Genomic DNA, 15,184 nt, shown 5'->3' on the forward strand with positions numbered 1-15,184 from the left:
GAGAAAAAAGAAAGCAACTGGTATACATGTCAAACAACTCACAATCCAGTGAGTCCAATCCACAAGATCAAATTCACAAGATCGCTAGGAGGAGCCGATAACAATTATGCAATAACAGTTATGGGCAACAGCTCAGAATGAAAGCAGTTAAAACAACGTGGTCAGGACCCAGGGCGTGAACTGTCCTTCTTAATGTGGTCTATAAAGGGCCCCCATGTCTTCCTGAACATCTCCATGGAATCAGACGTAGAGAACCGAATTTCTTCCAGGTATAAACAGGAGACCATCTCCTCGAGCCACCTCTTGAAGCAGTTCTAGTACCTACTTTGCAGCTGTTCCAGACAATCTGAGGTGATCTGAGCCACCAACTGGTGTCACTCGTCACTCGATGAGTCATGAAAGCGCCTGCCATTTTTGAAAGCCAGCAATGGGGAAACTGGCTACACAAACGACAGCACAGTGGCCACGAGTCTGACAAATAGCCATACACAGCAGCAGGTATACCATCGTCTCAAGTCCTCCTTTGTTGTGGCATTTGCATCGCATGCAAATGATGTCACAGGATGTTTAGCTGTGTTGCTATAACGACTCCATGTGCCTAAGTGGTACTTGATTGAAATGGGGAAAAAACCAAAACCAAGTTGAGCCAAGTAGGTACTAGAGGAAAAGGCTTATTATCTGACTACAGTTCTGAACCTGAACTGTGGTCAGCTGTGGCTTGAGTAGCAACATTCAGGCCCTTAAGGCTGCCTCCTCCCACACTCCATGTTCACACGTTATTTCATAAAACGGTCAGCGGGTGTGGACTGTGATGTTGTGCCTGCAGTTTGCTGGCCATTGTAACGTTGTGACTCTAGTGTTGCAGTGCAGCACGTGGCAGAAAATATCTCAGCCTCTGCTTCAGGACTTGCATCATGATCGGTGCAGCAGTCAGTCAGAGGAGACGCCCTTCAGTAAGGTGAAAGTCAGCTCTTTGATCTGTGTATTACCTGCTAGACTGGGCTGAAGTATTTGAAAGTGGAACAACATACCAGAGCTTGATCTGTGAGTTTGAAAGTTCATCAGGCAAAGCATCACCTTAAAGAAAACCCGAGCAGCACAGATCTGCTGTACAGTCCTGAGTCGTCTCAACGCAGCGTCTGATTGCCCAACAGCATTTTCAGAGCGTGTTTCTGGGTTCTTCATGCACTGAAACATTTTTGGAACCAGCATAAAAAAGTCTGAATAAATTAACGAACACTGCCTCATTGCCTTTAGTATATGCTAATAAAATGTGCTTCAGTGTAAACTTATCCCCACCAGAGGCTCATTTAGAGTCATAAAACGCTGAACTCTATCACGGAACTCCTTTTTTGACAATTTTTCCTAACTGAACCCACGAACCCGTGGGTGAGGGCCTGTGTCCACAAAGGTTGATTGATTAGTTAACTCAATTTCGAGGTTAACTTCTACGCAAATGTAACTCCCTGTTAATGTTGGGAAGGTGAAGAGGGGTACTGAAACACTGAGAGCATCTGTGGTACTTGGAAAGAATCCAGATGTTTGTTGAATTGATGTAAAAGCAGTAATTTGTGCTACATGTAAATAAAAAGTTTCGGCTGCTGTGCTGCTTTCAACGGCCTGGTTTTAACAGGGTTTGCTTCCTTCGATCTGCTCGACTCTGTCCAACATCTGTATCTGGTTATCAGTCAGGCCATTTGTTCTGCTGAGTCAGCCTAGCCTAGGAAGGAAGCCACAGATGCTTTGTCATGCTGTGATATGGACAGAAAACCCAGAAAAACCTCTACAGCTGAGGGAGAGAAAAGCCAGAGAAATGCTTTTAATGAAGTGATGCATCAAGTCATTGTATGGTCAAGTTATGTCAGCTTGCCACCCTGTTTTTCTGTGTTATGCTGACGTTGCAAACATTTTCCAGGATTACAGAGCAGGTCAGCTTAATAACAGACTTTTAATGTCACTGAAATTTTTCCCTCAGTGATTAAACAATGTAGGTCATCATATTCACTGTGGATCTTTTCCTACTTTCTCTAGTGTTTAACTGTTTGGACCATACTGTTGTGACGTGAGGACCATAGGGGTGTTTGTGATAATCTTGCTCGATGCTGTCAGACATCAGGAAAAGGATGAGGAGGGTTACTTTGAGGGGTTATACACAGCCCAGGCAGTGGCAGACGCCACCTTCTGGCAGGATTTGAGATGTCTGTATAGATCTGGTCCCGCTTTATGATGTCATCTATGTGCTACTGTTAAGCTAGTCGCTGAAGGTGTTGTTTGCTCGTAGTCTGAATTCTAAGTTTTAAAAAAATTTCAAATTTTTGGGAACAATTTTTTCCAACAAAACTTTTAATGCAGCCACTGTGATTATGATTCTTTTTTTTTTAAGTTTTTGATGGTATTTTACCTATAGTGCCCTTCTTTGTACCTACCTTCGGCTGGCCTCAGTCCAGAGAGCAGCAGAAATGTAGAGATATACCATGCTAGGTCACGTGAAGGTTGAAGCAGTCGAGTTCACCTTCAGGTGAGTGGATCACGAGTGTGCGGTTGCTATGAGCGGTAAATAATAAACTCAGATTAACATTTGTTGCCTCGGGTAATTCCCTGGAAACCTGCATGTACCAAATACGCTCGCTTACAGCAAACATTGTTTCTTATTTTTCTTAAATTTCCTGCACAGTGATCTACCTGTTGATGGACTAACGTGGAGAAGCAGCACCATCATCAGCTGCTTTGGCTCCAGAAGAAGAAATGTCGCACTCCGAGAGAACAATAAAGCGGAATACACATAATCAGTTTAACTGAATTATTCATTAGTAACATTTCTCTGCTCTACTTGTCTCTGAATGCGGTTCAATAATACATGGAGCTATATTTGGGGCTTGGCAGTCCTGTTAAAGTCAGTGTCATAGTACTGCCATGGATATAATCTGCATTTACATTAATATAAATGTACTGCACTGCTGTGAAGGTGATTTGGCTTGTGCTGAATGATTAATATGATGTGAACAACACACATCTGCTCTGTTGGATTTCACTGTTGTGCATCTTCTTTATATTCATGTAACAGAATCCATGATGTTCATATGAGTGCTCAGGTGAATGCTCTAACCATCCATAATAAGACTGCTTGTTCATAATGTTGCTAAACACCGTTATGACCTGAAGATATAAGTATTGATTGTGTTTATCACCAGTATTGGTAAATTTCTATGTTACAGCAGCCAAAACGTCTAAAAAAATATCTTCAGTAAAGTAGAATAAATGTGTAACTCATTAAGGTTAAATCCAAAACTACAAAACAAGTAGGTTAAATAGAAAAAATAAAACACGTTAAATGAGCTGAGAAAGAAGATAAAAAGATAAAGATTTTAAAAAATGTTGTGTTTAATTTATGGATGTGCAGATCCAAACTTTCAGTTCCAGTGCAAGAACTCCAATGAATAAACTTTAATGTAGTTCCAGTCGATGATTGTATTAAATGTAGACAGATGTGTGCAGATGCTGTTGGCCTGTTGTCCCTCTGTTTCCACAGTGGGCCTTTGTGGTTGTAATTTAACTTTGATCAGTCCAAACTGCAGCCCCGTGTTGTTGCGTGCCTGCAGCCTCGCGGCGACACACTGAGTCAGCTCTTTGAGTTTGTTCGTCCTGACAGTTCGCTGCCTCTGCTGGTAGAGTGATGTCCTCCTCTGTCCTGCCTGGCAGGTGTCACAGCATTTTATGGATGACACTAACTTTGTGTTAGAGGTTTAAATATTTCATTTCAGGCCCAGAACGCACAGCAAAGTGCAACCAAAACTCAGTTAATCTGTTATTTATCCTGTTTGTAAATTTATTCAGCTATTATGTAAATGTGAAATTAGCAGTTTCATATTAAAGCATTTCTTTTATTTTCTGTCATATATATATCTGCTGTTTCAAAGGAGCTTGCAAAGAAAAGCGTCTGGACTTCTTTAAGTTACTTGAAGACGTTTCACCTCTCATCCGAGAAGCTTCTTCAGTTCTAAGGTCAAATGGTGGAGAGTCCCAGATATAAACCTAGTGGGAGTTTCCCCCCACAGAGGGACAAAAGGACCCCCTGATGATCCTCTAATCGCCTGAGCCAAGGTGTGGAACTGGGTGTGGGTCCCAATCAGCCAGAGTTTCGGGTGAGCTCATTGTGAAACCTGGCCCCATCATGCGAATTCCTGAGGTCAGATGGCCCAGGATGTGAGGATCTCAAAACTGGATTATAGATGGCAGACAGTTGGTGTCGTAAACCAGCACCTCTGTTCAAAGATGGTCGCTCACAGTGGACATAGATGCTTCTTTCACTCCTCTTTCAAACCATCTGTCCTCTCTGTCCAAAATGTGAACATTGGCATCCTCGAAAGAGTGTGTTAGGTTGAAACGGAGATGGTTCCTATAATCCGCTAGTTTCCTTGATTCCCTTTCATACTCCCGCACCAGTTGAAGGGTGTTCCTCCCAAAATGTACGGCAATATGTCTGTGAAGGTTCTCAGTCATCCAGGTCATTGTAGTCAAAGGAGCTTGCAAAGAAAAGACGACCTACGATGACCTGGATGACTGAGAACCTTCACAGACCTATCTGCTGTTTCCTAACTCTTTCATATGTCATAGGGGTCATAGAGAGGGGATCACCCTTTTGTGTGGGGGGCGATCGTGGCTCAAGAGTTGGGAGTTCGTCTTGTAATCGGAAGGTTGCCGGTTCGAGCCCTGGCTTGGACAGTCTTGGTCGTTGTGTCCTTGGGCAAGACACTTCACCTACCGCCTACTGGTGATGGCCAGAAGGGCCGATGGTGCGATATGGCAGCCTCGCTTCTGTCAGTGCGCCCCAGCTGTGGCTACAACTGTAGCTTGCCTTCACCAGTGTGTGAATGTGTGTGTGAATGGGTGGATGACTGGGTGTGTAAAGCGCTTTGGGGTCCCTAGGGGGGACTAGTAAAAGCGCTATACAAATACAGGCCATTTACAGGCCATTTATATCTCTCATCCACCCACTTGCTACATAGGATGGACTGAGGCCAAGTATCAGATAAAGAAGGATTATTGTGAACTGCGAATTATGCAAAGCTACTCTTGTGGAGTCCAAGAATCGAAATGATGAGCTATTTGATCTCGTCTCTAAACAAGTTGGAGTTAGCAGGAAAAATATCTCCGCCCACACCCAGCCAAGTTAGTGTGTCTGTCTGCTCGTATTCCAGCCCTTCAAGGAGGAAATTGAGCTCCTTTTCACACAGCCTTGCATCAAGTGTCGTTAAAACTAGCGCAGTTAATGAGCTAGAAACGTTTTGATGCTGACTAACGCCGTGTGCCAGGACATCAGCTCATTTTCCACCTGATGAGTTTTCTTCTGTTTGGCCTCCAGCTCGCTCCTCTCTTTCTTCTGAGAAACAGCGCCGAGCTGCAGCTCCACTGTTTGTTTATTCCTGATATCACATGCAGCCGATCGGAGAGCCGTGATTGGCTGAGGTGTGTGTGTGTCAAACTGGGTTTCTTTTTTGGAGTCTGGTGTGCTTAGGCAAAACTCGGCTCTGTCTCTACTCGTGTTTGACGTCTGTTTTGGTATTTGACTATGTGTGTATTAAACACGTTTAAGAGAGTATAGCACAAGTAGATTGTGTGAAATTTTGGACCTAAAAGCTTTGTCCAAACACTTTTTAAAACTAGAAAAACTTGCAATGGAGTAACTTTGTACTAACAGACGGACCAAGAAGGCTAAGCTCCAGTTTTAGTGAGTGAAATTAAAGGATTTTATTTATTTTATTTTATTTAATTAAGGTTAGCTTATAAATTCTAATTCTAAGAGATAAGATACGTGCCTTATCTGTGTGTGTTTAGTCCCATCCTTCTTTCAATTTACTTCCTGCTGTATTTTGGGTGTTGTTTTTATTGCCCTTTTTCCTTCAAAGTTGGTTATTAAAATCTCGAGATCTGTTTTCTATGTATGGATGAATAGAGCCAGTCATTAGTGGAGGAATTACGTTATATTGAACAGTGTGGAGCCTTCAGGGGCTGCAGCATTCAGTAAACATTTATTGTAACAACACCATCAAAATTATTTAACCTAACGTTAGCAGTGAATTTGCAGTCTGTGAAATGTTGGCTTCAAAAACAAGGACACAGGTACTCAACCTTTATAAAGGAATCTATGCAGGATATAAGCAGCTGTCAGAGACAGATCTCACAATGTAAGAGACACCATCGCATGTGAGTTGCATTCTTTGGTGCAAATAAATTAGATGATTCTTATTTGCAAAGCTTCACCAATCTAGCAGAGAGGGTTTGCAGTGCAAATCGGGCAACAATTGTTGCCTCCCACCTAGCAACATGTGCAATCAAACCCTCTGGACAACCAGTTTTTCACTAAAACTACTTGCAGTTGTTCACCAAATGCAAGACGATTCAGTGCAATCACTGGCAAGCCAATGTTTTTCCTATTTGCAAAGAAGTTGCTGTTTTATTTTTACTTTAATGTGTCTAATCTATAACCTTGAGTTTTGTCTGCGGCTGATTTGTTTACATTTACAAATGGTAAAACTGTTTTCAATTTTCATTTGATTGCTTTTATACTTAAATAAGGTTCAGGCATTTTGGCCTTATAACCCCATTAAAGAAATAAAGGACACAGATTTGTGTTCTCAGTGTCTTTTACATAAATTTGCTGATCATGATTTAAGGAGGTTTAAACAGACGTGATAATTTGTAGCAAAAAGCTCTGACACTTCTTTGGAGGCCAAACACTATTACTGCTGTTTCTGTTGTTATTTTTCCCTGTAATTAGTGGCTCCACTCTTTCACGTAAAGCATAAAGCATGTTTGAACTTGAGCAAAGCATGTATTAGTGTCAGTGGCAGTATGTCCGGAGGAGGATGCTCCCATTTCAGTGTTTTCACTGCAGCAATTCGAGTATGAAGCGCCATCTCAGGAGGAAGTGAACCGTGAAAGAGCGTTGTGCCTGTGCGTCTTTAAATGTGCTCTGTATTACAAGTGCTGTTGGCTCTCAGCTGTAACAAGAGTTTACTGCACAGCTCCATCATCCAGTTGCCACCCTGCCCGGAGTCCTGAGCTCTGCTGAGTGCCGCTGAGTCACTGCTGGCTAATCACCGCAAACTCCAAATGGTGGCATAGCATCACAGTTAATCACTCCGACTCTGTTACTGTATCTGGTGCATGTTGGAAATTGTTTAGATGAGTCTGGCCCTGCCTGTATGAGCCTGTGGTTGAACTGGGACACTCCCAGTCTGCATGTGTGGAATAATATGCAGGCGACCTATTGTCTTCATTTCCATCTAAATATTTGTTATTCTTGGAGTCCTCTAGAGCAGCTTTGCATGATATTTGAACTTTGCACAGTTCAATATGATTATTCATGTGGGTGGGGCTTTTCCCCAGTGACATCATACAGATCCAAGAGTAGAAAAAAATGACAAATTCCCAGTGATTCTCTGGTTCACGGTCCTTTATGACTTCAATGAAAACAGTCTCCAGAATATCATATTTTATTCAGTGAGACCTGAAACTAGCGACTGAGTCAGGAATGTGTTTCCTAAGATCAGAAATGTTAGCAGTGAATTTCTATATAGCCAAACTTCCTTTTGCAACAAAGAAATTGCCCCCTGTTGGACATTAGGAGGAATGCAGATTTAAAGCTTAATCTTAATCTGGGGGCAGGGATAGCTCAGTAGGTAGAGTGGTGGCCCCATGATCGTATCCTATCCTGAGGTCCCCTGAGCAAGGTACCGTCCCTACACACTCCTCCCCGGGTGCCCAGTGGCCGCTAAGTATATATTATTTTTAATTTTATTATTATTTTAAGCCTATTAGCTACTTCCATCTTTTATATACAGACTGTCATTACTAGTTATTAAACCCACTGTTAAACAGTAACTGTAAACTCTGAAGAGGTCAAAAGAGAGGCAGCTTTTATTAAAGCTTCATTTTATTTTAGAAAAGACTCTTATTCTTTTCTGACTCTAACAAACCAAAATCTTCTTCTTTGGTCTTGGTGCGACTGGTGTTTATTTTGCAGTGTCCTAAAGGTAGAGCTGAGGTCTATCAGACGGTAACCACGGGACAGGCAGTGACGCGGGCTGAGGTGCTCATGAGTCCCATTTGCCACGGGCGAATTACTAAAAACAGCAGCAGCAACAACTGAGCGCGCTCAAAGAAACACACTGGCAACAGTCGAGACTCTGTGAAAGCCGTTGAAGGTGAAACGGCCATGTTTAAACCCACATCTGGTGGGTCCACAGTTCATCATGATTTCAGCATTCTTGGACTTTTCCATTCTCTTTGACTTTATGTGAACTTGTGCATTTAAATACGACTTCCTCATATTACAATATTTCCACTTGAGGCTCCAGCAGCCAGTCAGTCCCCACAGACTGACATGTTAAAATGCTCAACTTTACTGCAGAAATAAACATGCTTACAGCTTAATACAAAAACCAGGTTTGGTCTCCGTAGCTGATATCCTCCTTTATAACAACTCATCATCCAGATGGAGGCTTTGATATTGATGCGTATTAGTAAAACTATTTTAATGCTACGTAACAATAAAGGTCTCTTGAATCAAACAGAATTTTATTTGTTGTGTTGTTCCTTGATAGCTCGGTGCATTATCTGCCTTGTGGAGGGCAGCCGGTTATTAATGGATCAGCTGAACCAGCAAATAGACTATTTATTAAAATGCACTTAATAACAATTTACAATTGAATTAATTTCAGCATACAGAGCATCAAATCATCTCATCTCAAACTGCGTCAGTTGGAGAGATTATATTATTATATCATTATGAAATCAGACGGAATTAGAAGAGATGCAAATCTGCCAGAGGAGTAAACTTGTGCAATATGTAACATAATGGATTGGATTTATATAGCGCTTTTCAAGGCATACAAAGCGCTTTACAATGCCACTATTCATTCACTCTATTGTTTTTTGCAATCCATCAATTTTCTTTCGCTTATGTAGTGCCTGGAGCCTATCCCAGCTACCATAGGATGATAGGTGGGGTACACCCTGGACAGGTGTCCAGTCTGTCACACAGAAAACAGGGTGTTGTTTTTGAAAAACTTTAAATAATGACTGATTTAAACTGAGCACCATCTTCCCTGTGCAGCTTGCCTGTTCCCTGCAAACCTCAACAGAGAGGCTATTTGCATGCCGGGAATCAGAACTTCTCATTCTGCGCTGTGTTTGCATGAAGCACTGTCTGTCGTTGTTCTTCAGCCTGCAGCACAGATACAGCTTTGATAAACAAACTATCAAAAGGACTCAAATGTTAATGCTCGTCAGCAGCTTAAAAATGAAGCCATAAATGTCAGCTGCGCTCGTCTCTCACCTGCAGCTGCATCCAGAAAACAGGCCTGTAAGCTACAGTTAGAGTTTAAGCTGAAAGGTAGACCAACTAAAGACAAAAGTTCTTGATTTATGGCACTGTGAGAGACATGAGAATGTGGTGATTACAGAGCAGGAGGCTGGGAGGGAGGGACAGGTATCCTGTATATAATTACAAAGCTGGAAAATGATCCGGCTTTCCGTGTGTGAGGGACACGGCTCATTTTTGAGGAGTTTGATCGATGTCTGAGTTTTGCTTGTCTTTACAGGTTGCTGCATAAGTGTGTGTGTAACAGCAGAGATGGCAACATGTTTCCTTTTGTGTGTGTGTGTCTGTGTGTAGTGTTTCCACTGGTAACGAGATGGCGAGTTGAGAGAAATTCTTGATTTAATTTAAAGGCTTCTCCACATCAGAGTGGCCAGTTGTGGGTTGCCGGGTTTTTCCAGCCACTCGGATGACGATGAAGAGGCACTCTTGTTCCTCTGAACGAGGCTTGATGCTAGTGGGTTAGTTTGATCACAGCCTGATCCAAGAGTCCTTTCTGAACTTTTTCTTTTACATGATCAGGAAACAAACTGACTGGACTTCTAAAGTTTGCTGCCCCTCGCTAGTTTTCTAACCTAAATATGCATCCCGTGTTTTGTTTTACTTTACTTACCACATTTCCACATAATTTATTTACTATAATCATTTTTCTGCATTTTTATCATGTACAAAACCACCCAGCCCGCCAGATGTATCAGACAGCACATGGATTGAGTATCCAGACCTTAGTGATCAATAAAATCTTCATACTCACGGGTTGCCCCTGAAATCATGTAAACATTGGCAGATTTGCTGTCTTTGCTTCATGAAGCAGCATCTGAGTGAATGGAAAGCTAAACCAACATGTGCGTGTTGACAGAGTAAATATCGAGCGAGGCTGAAGCTGCTTTCAGTGACGGCAGGGTGCATATTTGAGCTGAGGTAAACACGCGTCACGGTCTGACCACTAACTAAAGTCTGAACCTTTATTGTGAGCTCAGATTGTGAAAGAAGCCACTCGTCTAGCAGCTGTGTGAACTGAGCTGACATTCACCTCCAGCTGAGTAGCTTTACTGCTCCAAGACCTTTGCCTCTGCTGAAAATCTTTAGAAACTTAGTTGTTGTTGTTTTTTTGTTTTTGTTTTTGTTTTTTTAAAGTGGCCTACCGGCGTGGGCGATATAGTTGATGATGATGTTCTTCTGAAACTATGTGCCAGCAGCATTATAGCAACACAGTGTTATAAAAGTATAAAATAACTGTTTACCACTTTAATTGAACAATAACTAAATTAATTGAACCTTGTAATCCTTTCAATGGTTGCACAATATTGTCATAGAATAAAACTGAAACATATTTTCTACCTGGGATCTTGTATGCTCGATTGAGCTTTTTAGCCAGATGTTTAAAGTCCTGCTTTTTCTCCCTGTGACCGAATCAGTAATTTCCATCCACCATTTGCTTTTCCTGTCATATGGAGTGTCACTAGCGAGTACTCCAGCGACGCTTGGAGGGTTGCTCATCATCATTGACCCTGTACACGAGAAAATGCTAACTTCCTGGTTTGAGACCGGATGTGGGGTTGTACATTTCCGGTAGCTTTACTTTGTGGTCAATCGCTACTGCGAAGATATACTCCAAAATCATGTCCAAAACTCGAAAACGGAAAGATCGCGTTAAGTTACAAAGAGCAGAAGGTGGGAACACTCACCACTGTTGTGTCATAAAAAATCTAATGATCAATTTTGACGTTTAAAGAGTTTAGATCGATCAGTTGTTTACATCACTCAACACAAGCAGAACTGCATTACTGCAGCAGAAGACACATCGTCCACATTCAGAAGCACATCTCTGTATAGTCAAGTACACACCTACACAGCATGTTAACAAACCGTGAAAAAAGCCACACAAAAAGTGAATGATTGCTGGTAACGGTTTCTATACATTAGTATTTACAAAGGGTATGTTGTGACTTACCTTCAAAATTACAGCGGTCCCTCACTATAACACGGTTCACCTTTCACCTCGCTGTTTCGCAGATTTTTTAGTGCAAGTTTGCGTGCTTTTTTTTTTACATCACATTGTGTCCTGCGTCCTGATCGCTGCAGACGATCTCCTCCGTGACGTCTCTCCTGTACAGCACAGAATCGCTGCATCTATCGCTAGCAGTGTTACTCTGAAGTGCAGTGCTGTATGTCCACGAAACGTTTTGCACCGTCAAAAATTAAAATTGGCTACTTGATTTCACCTATCGCTGGTTATTTTTAGAACATAACACCTGCGATAAACGAGGGACAGTTGAGAAATATAACATTTGAATCCATTTTCTCTTTTGCTCTGAGGCGCAGGGGAAAAATATCGGCAAGTCGATGAACATCATTTACAGATATATTGGGTAAATGCCCAAGACTTCTATAGAAATGTAAATCGCCGCTTGATTCATTCATTTTCTTAACTTGTTTTGGACCGTAAACAGGGACAGCGGGACCGAATAGGACAGCGGAAACAAAGCTCCCCACAGGAGTTTCTGCACCGGAAGTAGCATATGCTAACGTGCACATAGTCAATTTCCTCCTTTGTAGCCCAGTTGTACTCAGCTGTGCGTTTTTGTCTCAAGTTGTCTCAAAACACATTTTTTGTTTCCACCTCTAGCAGTTGTTATGCACACTAGGGAATGTAAATGGATGTCGCTGCTATGGTAACAATATTACGATATGACACTTTCCTATCACATAAAAATCTATATGGTTATTATGACAGACCAAGTGTTATGGCACAGCCCTAGTTGCCTTTAACATTATTGAATTTCAGATCAATTCCATTTCAATTTAGTGCAATTCAACTTCATTTGTCATTCAATCTCACAACAGTCACTTCAACGTGCTTTATACTATAAGGTAAAAGAGAGAAAACCCCAACAACCTGACAACCAGGTATGACCAAACGACTCTGGGAAAGAAAAACATTCTTTTTACAGGAAAAAAACCTGTGGTACAATCTCAGGAAGGGAAAATAGTCTGGTGCTACATAGGGTTAGGTATAGAGACAAAAAACATATTTTTGTATCCAGCTGTAAGCATGTTTATTTGTAATGTAAAGTTGTAGATTTTAACATGGGAGTCTATAAGAACTGCTGGAACACCTGGTGGACGTTAGAGGAACTGCAGCTTGTAGTGCTTGTGATGACATCATTCTGTTTAGGGTTGCTGTTTTGTTATGTGGAGTGTTACTTTGGTTAGGGTTTGAAAGTTTTTGGTTATTTATCGCATGGTTTACGTTGCTTATTGTCATTTTTCTGCTGGTCTTTAGTTTTTTTTTCTTTTATTACCTGTTAGTGAGGTGGTTGTTTCTTTCTTTGTGATATTAATAAAGTTTAGCCTGTGCAAATCCCTGTTATCCCGCACTGCTGTGCAATAGTGTGACCTGGACTGTGCGTGAAAAGTAGGCCACAGTTTTGTGCGCTTGATGCATGGACACATTTTTAAAACTGCTGCTTTTACGTTGTAAATTAGGAAAAATCAGCTCTTTTCTTTTACTGTCAGACTAAATAAATTAAATCCACAAACTCAAAACATATTAAAACTCAACACGAGGGGACATGCAACTCTGATACCCTGCACCAGTTTCAGCTTATTTTACAGTGTCAGCATGTAAAAAATATGCTGTCCCCATGCAGCTGTTCTGCTGTTGCCTTTGGTGGTTTCTTAGAAAACAGTAAACCAAGTGGCCCAGCCTTGTGCTTTAAGGAGGTCGGATTACTTTACGTTACTTTACGTTTCTAGTTTTCTCACTGTGTGACCTTATTTTTCACCCCGACAGAGTTTCTTTTAACTGTGTTTTAAGGTTAGCAAAGGGACACTCAGATGAGAATTTTTCTTACAGTGTGGACATTTGCTGACACACTGTCAGGATTGAAATGCAGCAGATAAGAGGAGGGGAAGAAACTAGAGCCGAGCATGTCGGATTGGAGGATTTGGGAATTTGGAAGGGATGATGTCTGAGAGATTTGGGTCCAGAGCCTTCAGGGTGGGGGTGAAATAGAGATATATCTGCATGTGTGAGTGTGTATGTTTTGGGGGCTCTGGATGTGGATGGCAGCAAAAAGAGAGTTAGCCATCTGTCTGCAAAGAGGCGGAGCCTGTCTGTCCTGGACTGGACCACGTTCTTCTTTGGCGTTCCTTGTGTAATTCAGTTTTCCAAAAAAGACTCTTTACCTCCAGCTATGACTCCAAGAAAGAGCTCAAGTGAACCTGTTTTGCGTTCCTGTGCAGGGTTTCTCTCTTCGTGTGGGGCCTGTCGTCAGTCTAATTACCGTCATTCTCTCCAGCTGCAGAACAAAGGGGCTGATCTGAGGATTAGAGCTGCAGATAACCAGGACTTTTGCCTGCAGCAAGGGAGAGGCATTCATTGGAGACAGTGAGGAAAATATAAAGAGAAGAGCACTTTGTAGTTCGGTGGTTTTAAGGGTAGGATTCCTGCAGGTCTTTAAAACAGCCCTAAATTAAAGACAATTAAATTAAGGTGTTAAAATTCTCTCATGTTCCCAGTAAATTTGCTGGTAGAAAAATCACAACAGCAGTTGGCTCTAAGCACTTTATGATGTAAGGTAAAGACCCTGCAGTAATACAAGAAAACAGACAAAACCCCAACAGTCAAATTACCCCTTATGAGCAACCGCTTTGACGACAATGGCAAGGAGAAACTCCCTTTATAAAGGAAGAAACCTCCAGCCAAACCAGGCTCATGGAGGTGTGGCCATCTGCCGTCCAGTTGGGGGTGAATGAGGTTGTTCAATAGTGGAGGTCCCCACCCCCTCTGCAACACCTCTCACTCATGGTTGGGATTATGTCATAAAATGTAACTTACATTTTAATTAAAATAGAGGAAATACAAAAAACTTAATAGAGGCCATTCCGGTAGAAGACGGAAAGACCATCTCGGAACTGAGGAGTATAAACTTCACCATGTTACAGTGGTGGGATTGCAGCCATTTCCCAGCTTTCTGTAAATGGTGCGCATAGCCACTGATGAAGGTTCATTACAATTTGCATATTAATGATCAAGAAACTAATTGTTAGTCAGTGGTGCTGGTTATGCAAATGTACTGTTTATACTGTTGAGGAAACCTGCAGTCAGCTGAAACTGTAAAAGTAAACTGGATGAGCGAAGAAACATTTGTCCCAGTGAAAAAGTAACATCCGGAGGAACAGAATCAATTCTCCAGGGTTAATGTGTGGATCACAAGCTTTTTCTTCATATTTATAAAATTAAACAGCACTTTTTATGCAGTTTCATTAAAATAATTCATTTGTACTGACATGCTGAGACAAAAAAAGGTTCTCTGTACAGATTAAACTTCATCCTGAGATGATTAATATTGAAGTTTCCCCAGTAGGATCTTTGCTCCCCGCAGATTGCAGCAGTGTGTTGGAGCCATTGTTGCTTTGCTGTTTTACTCGTCGTTGTTGTTGTTTTATTATTGTTGCACACAGTAATTGGGTTTCCAAAAAGTGCACCAAACCCTGGACATTCGCCAGGCGATGCGTGTGTGTTGTTGTTACGGTGTCAGCTGGACTGCTCTCACCAAGCGTTCATTGAGCAGTTCTCTCACCCCATGACAAGGAAAGTTGCAAGAGGCAGGGCCTGTGTTACAGGTCGGTGTTGTGAGTGTGTACCCTGAGTCATGGTGCACACAGTTTGTTGTTTTAACCCCGCCCCTTTTCACACCCAGGCCTGTGTCGAGTGTTTCTTTGTTGATAAATTCCTAATTCTGATTTCATTTTTTCTATTAAATGTAAAAGAAATATTTACATGTAATTGTATAT

At 41.7% G+C, this 15,184-nt stretch overlaps 1 protein-coding gene and 1 non-coding gene across 2 annotated transcripts in view; one reads left to right on the plus strand and one right to left on the minus strand.

The window, feature by feature from the left end:
* Positions 1 to 15,184, plus strand: part of clasp1a (cytoplasmic linker associated protein 1a) — a 109,059-nt gene that overhangs the window by 15,979 nt on the left and 77,896 nt on the right. The window lies entirely within an intron of this gene.
* LOC118454803 (U4atac minor spliceosomal RNA) lies at positions 14,859 to 14,987 on the minus strand. Its single transcript, XR_004843903.1, has one exon. It is a non-coding gene; the product is annotated as a U4atac minor spliceosomal RNA (small nuclear RNA).

The sequence above is a fragment of the Neolamprologus brichardi genome, chromosome 16 (assembly GCF_056152115.1).
Source record: "Neolamprologus brichardi isolate AB-2024 chromosome 16, ASM5615211v1, whole genome shotgun sequence".
NCBI classification, from domain to species: Eukaryota; Metazoa; Chordata; class Actinopteri; order Cichliformes; family Cichlidae; genus Neolamprologus; species Neolamprologus brichardi.